At 42.9% G+C, this 7,346-nt stretch overlaps 1 pseudogene across 1 annotated transcript; it reads left to right on the top strand.

Moving 5' to 3' along the window:
• Nucleotides 1–3,535: 3,535 nt before the first annotated feature.
• LOC310831774 (large ribosomal subunit protein uL5 pseudogene) lies at nt 3,536–4,135 on the top strand (annotated as a pseudogene). Its single transcript has one exon. The product of its transcript is annotated as a large ribosomal subunit protein uL5 pseudogene (transcript).
• Nucleotides 4,136–7,346: the final 3,211 nt, after the last annotated feature.

The raw sequence follows: 7,346 nt of genomic DNA on the forward strand, positions 1-7,346 counted from the left end.
TTGCTTTCTTCCTGGTGCCCGAGACGGAGAAATCTAATAAATGTAGATGAAATTAATTCTGCACATGGCCTTGTTAGAAGGTAGCACCAGGCGGTGAAGAAAAACAATAATCAAAACAGCTCCCAAAGTGTCCCTGAGGGGAGCCTTTTACAGAGCTCGATATCCTTCTCTTGACAAATAAGGAACAACAAGGAAGGGACCTTGGGAATTCTCCAGCCTCTTGATAACGAGGGCCATGATGAAACTCTCAGCGAGGCTTGCAGGAGGTTGCAGCGAAGGCGCGGCATCTTCTTTGCCTCCTTGTGCTGCTGATCAGCACTGAGTTCTTCCTTCAGCAACAAATGCAGCTCATTTTCTCTCCCAACACGTGGAGCATCGTGTTTTTCTGGAGTCCAGTAACCAAAGTTCTTGAGGCAGGTTACCAGTATGAGTACCACGCAGTAAAATAATTAAGAGGTAGTAGACCTAGGGTTAAATACATCCTCCGCCCTCTGGCCCTCCCCTAGTTCTTCCACGAAATATATTGAGCATTCACCTTGAATTGCTTGGAACAAAGTGACATGGAGATTAGATGGATTATATCTGGTCTTTACTGAGCATTTGTTCTTATTATTTTTTGCAGCAGCAATTATTATTTCTACAACAAGTCCTCAACCTGAATTCACCCTGATTTGCTGGTGGGATGAAGATCTGGTGGGATCTGCCAACTTCAGTTTCTCATTTTTCCCCATTTTAAATTTGTTTCTCTACCATTCTGCAGTGTGTGTGTGTGTTTAAAACCTTCCTGAAAATTCACCAGCATTTTAGTGTGGATTTCTCCTAATAAACACATTTTTACATGCAGTTTGGACTCATGCACACAGTATTGTAAGCAATTGCTTCTACTGTAATACATTTCTTGAATGCTTGAGTTGAGGTTCCTGCATTGAAGGGGGTCCCTTCCAACGCTACAGCTCTATGATTTTATGATTCTATGAATACCAGTTGTTGGGAATTGCAGGTGGGCAGAGTGCTATTATGCTCAGGTCCTTGCTTGCATGTTTCCCAAAGGCAGCTGATTGGCCACTGTGAGAACAGGGAGAGCTGGACTAGGGAGGCCATTGGTCTGATTCTGCTGGCCTCCTCTTATATTAAGAAATCACTGGAGTCCAGCAATGAGGAGGAGAGGCAATCTGCTTTGTGGGTGGAGGAGGGCAGTCACTCTCCCTCCTGGAATGTTGGGGAATTCCAGTGGAAACAGGAACAGGAATTTCCAGTGTTTGCCGATTTGTGCTATCTCTGGAATCCAGTAAATATGATCAGTGTGTACTGCAGTGGTTACTGGCTTGCAAGGACTACTTGATCTATGACTTTTCCCCATTTTCTTTTTTCTTTTTTTAACATTCCTTTACATACCGGTAACTAAGAACAAAAATGTGCGCCCCACCACCGAGACCATTCCAGTGTAATTATCCAGCCTCCCAAAATTTCAACACCTCTTGCGATGGTTTGACTCCCTTTCCCTTTTAACAGTACAAATTCTACAAACACCCTCCATATCTCCTCAGAATCCTTTCTCCTGCATATTTCCCCGTCTTACCTTAATGGCACATGTTAATTTATCATTAATAGCGATATCCCACACCTCTTTATACAGTGGTGCCTCGCAAGACAAAATTAATCCGTTCCGCGAGTCTCTTCGTCTTGCAGTTTTTTCGTCTTGCGAAGCACGGCTATTAGCGGCTTAGCGGCTATTAACGGCTTAGCGGCTTTAAGAAAAAGGAAACAAACTCGCAAGAATTCACAAGACGTTTCGTCTTGCGAAGCAAGCCCATAGGGAAATTCGTCTTGCAGAACGACTCAAAAAACGGAAAACTCTTTCGTCTTGCGCATTTTTCGTCTTGCAAGGCATTCGTCTTGCGGGGCACCACTGTACCTTTCTTCCTTTTTATATTTTGCTTGCCCTTCCACTTCCTAGCTATAATAATGCGTGCAAATCAGTCTCTTAAGCTTAAGCCAAGAAATAGTATTCTTTATGAAATTGAATATCAATATACATATCAAGGCTTTGAGATTAGACCACTGAAGAAGCCCGGAAAACTACCTTGGGAGTGTGCTACCTTCAAGCCCCATTTAAAGGGCCCCATGGGGGGGGGGGTGAACAGTGGCCTGTTGATTACTTGGACTGCCAGGGCAAAACAGGTGCAAAACGCCGGCACCCTGTCATCTACAACTTCATTGTCCACAACTTTATCAACATCTATCTACAATTCTACTAGCATCTCTCAGTATTGTGAATATCACCGAACTTACCTTTTGTTGGTATCTTCATGAACTTACCTGAAAAGGTAAAGAAAACAAAAGACTGAGTTACCGGTAAGCATTTGAAAAATCCATTGAAACCAGATGTTATAAGCTCATCTTTGGTTGAGTAGTCCATAAGTCTCTGTGGCTTTGCACAAGGTTTTGTATTTTTCTCAGAAGATTGATAAAGAATGTATAATTATTGTGTGTATATTAGTTGCCAACGTGTTGCATGAGTCGTACTGCGTCTATCAACAGCACAGGTTGCATTTTTCTAGTGTTAATAAATTTGTGAGAAAGTCATTCATAGCCTGCTAACCTTCCACCCCATCATAAATTGATAATAATGCCACTTTTGGTTAGCTTTAGCCCAGGGACTTCTGTTATCTCCTTAAACACCCTTTGCCAGAAAAATTGTACATATTTACAATTTCCCCATTTTCATTGTGTTTCTTTACCATCGAAAAGAGCGGCACTTGCAATGACCCTTACTAAATGCTTGGGATTTTTAAAATAATATTTATTAAAATTTCAAAAAATTACAAACATAAGAAAAAAGTAATAAAACAAAAAATACAAAAAACTGAAAAATTAAAAATTAAAAACAAATCAATTTTTCCATAGCTTATCTTTCATTTACTTGTTTCCTTGACCTCCTCACACCTCCCTTTTTTGTATTCTAGTTCAATTAGTTAATTCAGCAAATCCTTTCCATCTTTGTTTTTATCTTAATCATTTATCTTAATATGTTGTGACTTTGCATTCTCACCTGTTGACAACCCATTTTTACATACTCCTTTATAACCTTACTGCTAAAACCACATAACTTCATATAAATGTTAGGATTTAATTAGAGTTGAATCTGAGAAGTAGGCACACTCAGGTGTGTACTAGGGGTAGTAGGAAGTGTGCTTGACCCACTGATAAGAATCAGTAATTAGCATGCATAAACACAAATTAAATTAGGCAGATTTCTGAAGTTGTGTACAGTGGTACCTTGGGTTACAAACACCTCAGGTTACAAACACTTCAGGTTACAGACTCAGCTAACCTGGAAGTAGTACCTCAGGTTAAGAACATTACCTCAGGATAAGAACAGAAATTGCACACCGGCAGCAGTGGGAGGCCCCATTAGCTAAAGTGGTACCTCAGGTTAAGAATGGTTTCAGCTTAAGAACGGACCTCCGGAACGAATTAAGTTCGTAACCAGAGGTACCACTATATTAGGACAGTAATCCTAGCCAATCAACAAGTTTTAACTCGGTTCTGGGGCTGTCATGATCTCTTCCACACCTCCAAGATGGCGCAACAGGACCAGGGGGAGAAGGAGAAACCCATGCGGGAAATGCACACCCACAAACTTTGCCTGAACATCTGTGTTGGGGAAAGTGGAGACAGGCTCAGCCGGGCAGCCAAAGTGCTGGAGCAGCTCATAGGCCAGACTCCTGTTTTCTCAAAAGCCTGATACACAGCCAGGTCCTTTGGGATCAGGAGAAATGAGAAGATAGCCATTCACTGCACTATATGCTGGGGGCCAAAGCTGAGGAGATGTTAGAGAAAGGGCTGAAGGTGCGAGAATACGAGCTGAGGAGGAATGACTCTTCTGACACTGGCAACTTTGGCTTTGGAATCCAGGAGCAGTTGATCTAGGGATGAAATACAATCCTTGTGTTGGTTCTGGGCAGGCCTTGCTGACAGGAAGCACCGAACTGGTAGCATTGGGGTCCAGCGCCGAATCAGCAAGGAGGAAGCCATGCGTTGGTTCCAGCAGAAGTATGATGGCATCATCCTTCTTGGTAAATGAAAAGTTTCCAGTATAAAAAAGTAAATAATCCAATATAAAAAAGTGTTAACTCAAAAGACTAATTTCCTCCTGAAGGAACCGCCTGTGGAGATAGACCATGTAATGTTCAAAGCATTGAAAGGGCTAAGTGTGAATAGGTATGAAAAGCTAATCTCCTGTGAGGTAATGAGCTTTAGCACATCAAAGGAGGGAACTTCCCCTGGGTCATGAGACAAGAATTTTGGCTAGGAGGAGAAGCTGTGGGGTTAGGACTGGAGTGATGTAACCAGAAAGTTGTATTGTGCCCTGCAGAGAAAAAATGGTGCTGGGCTTATTGTTGCTGCTGCGATGGCATAAGCTGGTGTGTTTTTGGGTACTGCTGCTGTATGACGCTCCATAAGCAGGCTCAGCTTGTATACATGTGTAAATAAACCAAATATCATGAAGACACCACAGTCGCCATTGTGCCTAATCTTCCAAAGGAAACACAAATCCTGGGTGAGTGCCTGGAATCCTCAAAGTCTTGCGCACTGATTGGGGTGGCATTTAACAATGCGTTGTGGAATAATGTAATAACGGTGCAATTAATGGTGCGAAATTCTGCCACACAGGACCATGAGACTACAGTGGTACCTCGGGTTAAGAACTTAATTCGTTCTGGAGCTCTGTTCTTAACCTGAAATTGTTCTTAACCTGAAGCACCACTTTAGCTAATGGGGCCTCCTGCTGCCGCCGCGCTGCCAGCACGTGATTTCTGTTCTCATCCTGAAGCAAAGTTCTTAACCCGAGGTACTATTTCTGGGTTAGCGAAGTCTGTAACCTGAAGTGTCTGTAACCTGAAGCGTATGTAACCCGAGGTACCACTGTAATGGCATTTTTTTGGTTGGAAGCCAAAATGCAGCAGAAGAGAAACAGTGCTGCGTGCAGTGAACAAAGCCTGGAAAGGAAATAAACGCCTACACACATCCCTAGTTGCCCAAAGAGCCAGCAAACAAACACAGAAGTTCCACTAAAGGCTAGTAGTCACGAGGGCAGGTGTTGCCAGTGCCTAAAGTATTATAATGAAGGTTCCTGGCAGATATCTCTTGGGAGGGACAGCACCACTTGGAGAAGAACTACAGAAAACATATTCAATCTGGTTGTCACCCACCCAGCCTCTGCAGGCAAGGGCACCCAGAGATGGGTGATAGGAACACAGCAAGCTGCCTTATATGAGTCAGGCCACTGCTCCATCTAGCTCAGCATTGTTCGCACCTGGAGTAGCCAACGTGGTGCCCTCCAGCTGTTCTTGGCCTTCAACTCCCATTAGCCCAAGCCAGCATAGTCAATGGGCAAGAGTGATGGGTGGTGAGGTCGAACAACATCTGAAGGCTGCCGTGTTGGCTGTCCCTTGTCTACACTGACCGGCATGTCAGTGAGGACGTCAGAGATGGAATTCAGGACCTTCTGCATGCAATTCATGTGTTCTGTCGCTGAGCACATCACCCTCACAGCTTGGACAATGACCTCAACTGCTGGGCAGAATCGCATGGGGTTATCTATAATAAGTACCGATGCAAAATGTGCAGTTCCATTTTCAAAGCCAGCTTTCACAACATGTCCCAACTTGCTGGGAAACATCCTTGGGAATCTGCATCCTGACCTTGAAGCTTCCAGGCTGTTATGGCTGAAGCACACCCAGGTCTGTGACGGTTTCTGATAAGACCATTTCAGCTGCCCAGCCTCCATTCCTGAACAAAATTCCTGAGTCACTTGTTTAGTAGAAGGCTCCTGGGAAGCTCTGTTTTAATCAAAACTCCCCAAGTCCTTGATGTATCTTGAGTACATCTTGCTAACTACTTGCACTTCTGGGAATTCCATCCATTGAAATATCTAACCAAAAGGTCAGGTCACAAAATTTTGCTGCTTATGTGGTAAAACAACGATGAGAGCTTACTTCTCCTTTTTTCTTTCTCTGGTGATTGGTCTTGTTAGGATGTTCTGGTAGGTCACAAGCACGGACCTCCTCTGCCCTGTAACAACTATTATAAGAAGGCTATGTGGGACTCACATATGGAAGCTGCACAGAATCCTGTTCAGGGTTCCAGTCAGGCAGTTAGGTCCTATTCCAGGATACTCTGCATGCGTGCCACATAGTTAAAGCACATGGCTTCCCCCACATAATCCTGGGAACTGTTGTTTGTTAAGGGTGCCAGAAATTATAGCTCTGTGAGGTGCTAACTACAGTTCCCAAGATTCTTTGGGGGGAAGTCATATGCTTTAAAGGTATGGTGTGTACCCAGTCAAGTGTTTGTTCCAATGCTCCATACCCATTTTCTATTGCACCCCTCCAACATTTCATGTCCACTGGGCATGCCCAGTACTTATTGAGCTGTTTCTGGTCTAGCACAGTTGTGCTTCTAAAGATTTTTTTGGACTTCTGCAAACCCTGAAGTTCCCCCTAAGTCTATCAATGCCACCTTTTTGTTTATGGATAATAGTTTTATCTACATGAAGATCCACACACTCTCCTGAACTTTGATGTAGAAGGAATCAGGGCTTTTTTCCTGCCGTAACTTGCTGTAACTCCATTCTGGAACCTCTCAGGTGGGCGCCATTCTCATTATAAGAGAACAAGGGAGGCGTTCATAGTGAGTTCTGGCACCTATTTTTCTAGCAAAATAGCACTGATAGGAATTATTTACAGTGGTACCACGGGTTACATACGCATCAGGTTACAGACTCCACTAACCCAGAAATAGTACCTCGGGTTAAGAACTTTGTTTCAGTATGAGAACAGAAATCATGCTCCGGCGGTGCGGCGGCAGCAGGAGGCCCCATTAGCAAAAGAGGTGCTTCAGGTTAAGAACAGTTTCAGGTTAAGAACAGACCACCGGAACGAATTAAGTACTTAACCCGAGGTACCACTGTATTTAATACATTTGTTAGTCGCTGTATCTTGCCCTGAGCAACCCAAAGCAACTTGCAACCAACCACAAATAAGAATAAACATGGCATATTCATTTTCATCTTATTATTATTCATATTATTATTATTCTTCATATTATTATTATTATTATTATTATTATTATTATTATTAATTCAAATTATATCCTGCCTTTTTCCCCAAAGGAGCTCAGGGCAGCAAACGTATCAGTACTTAAAAACATTCCAAAAGCAGTTAAGGACATTCTAAAAACATTAGAAACCGTATTTTATTTATTTTGTGAACTGCCCTGAGACCTCCAGGTATAGGGCAGTATATAAATTCAATAAATAATAATAATAGTGGTAGTAATAA

This window comes from Podarcis gaigeae (genome assembly GCF_964106915.1).
Source record: "Podarcis gaigeae genome assembly, chromosome: 14".
NCBI lineage: Eukaryota > Metazoa > Chordata > Lepidosauria > Squamata > Lacertidae > Podarcis > Podarcis gaigeae.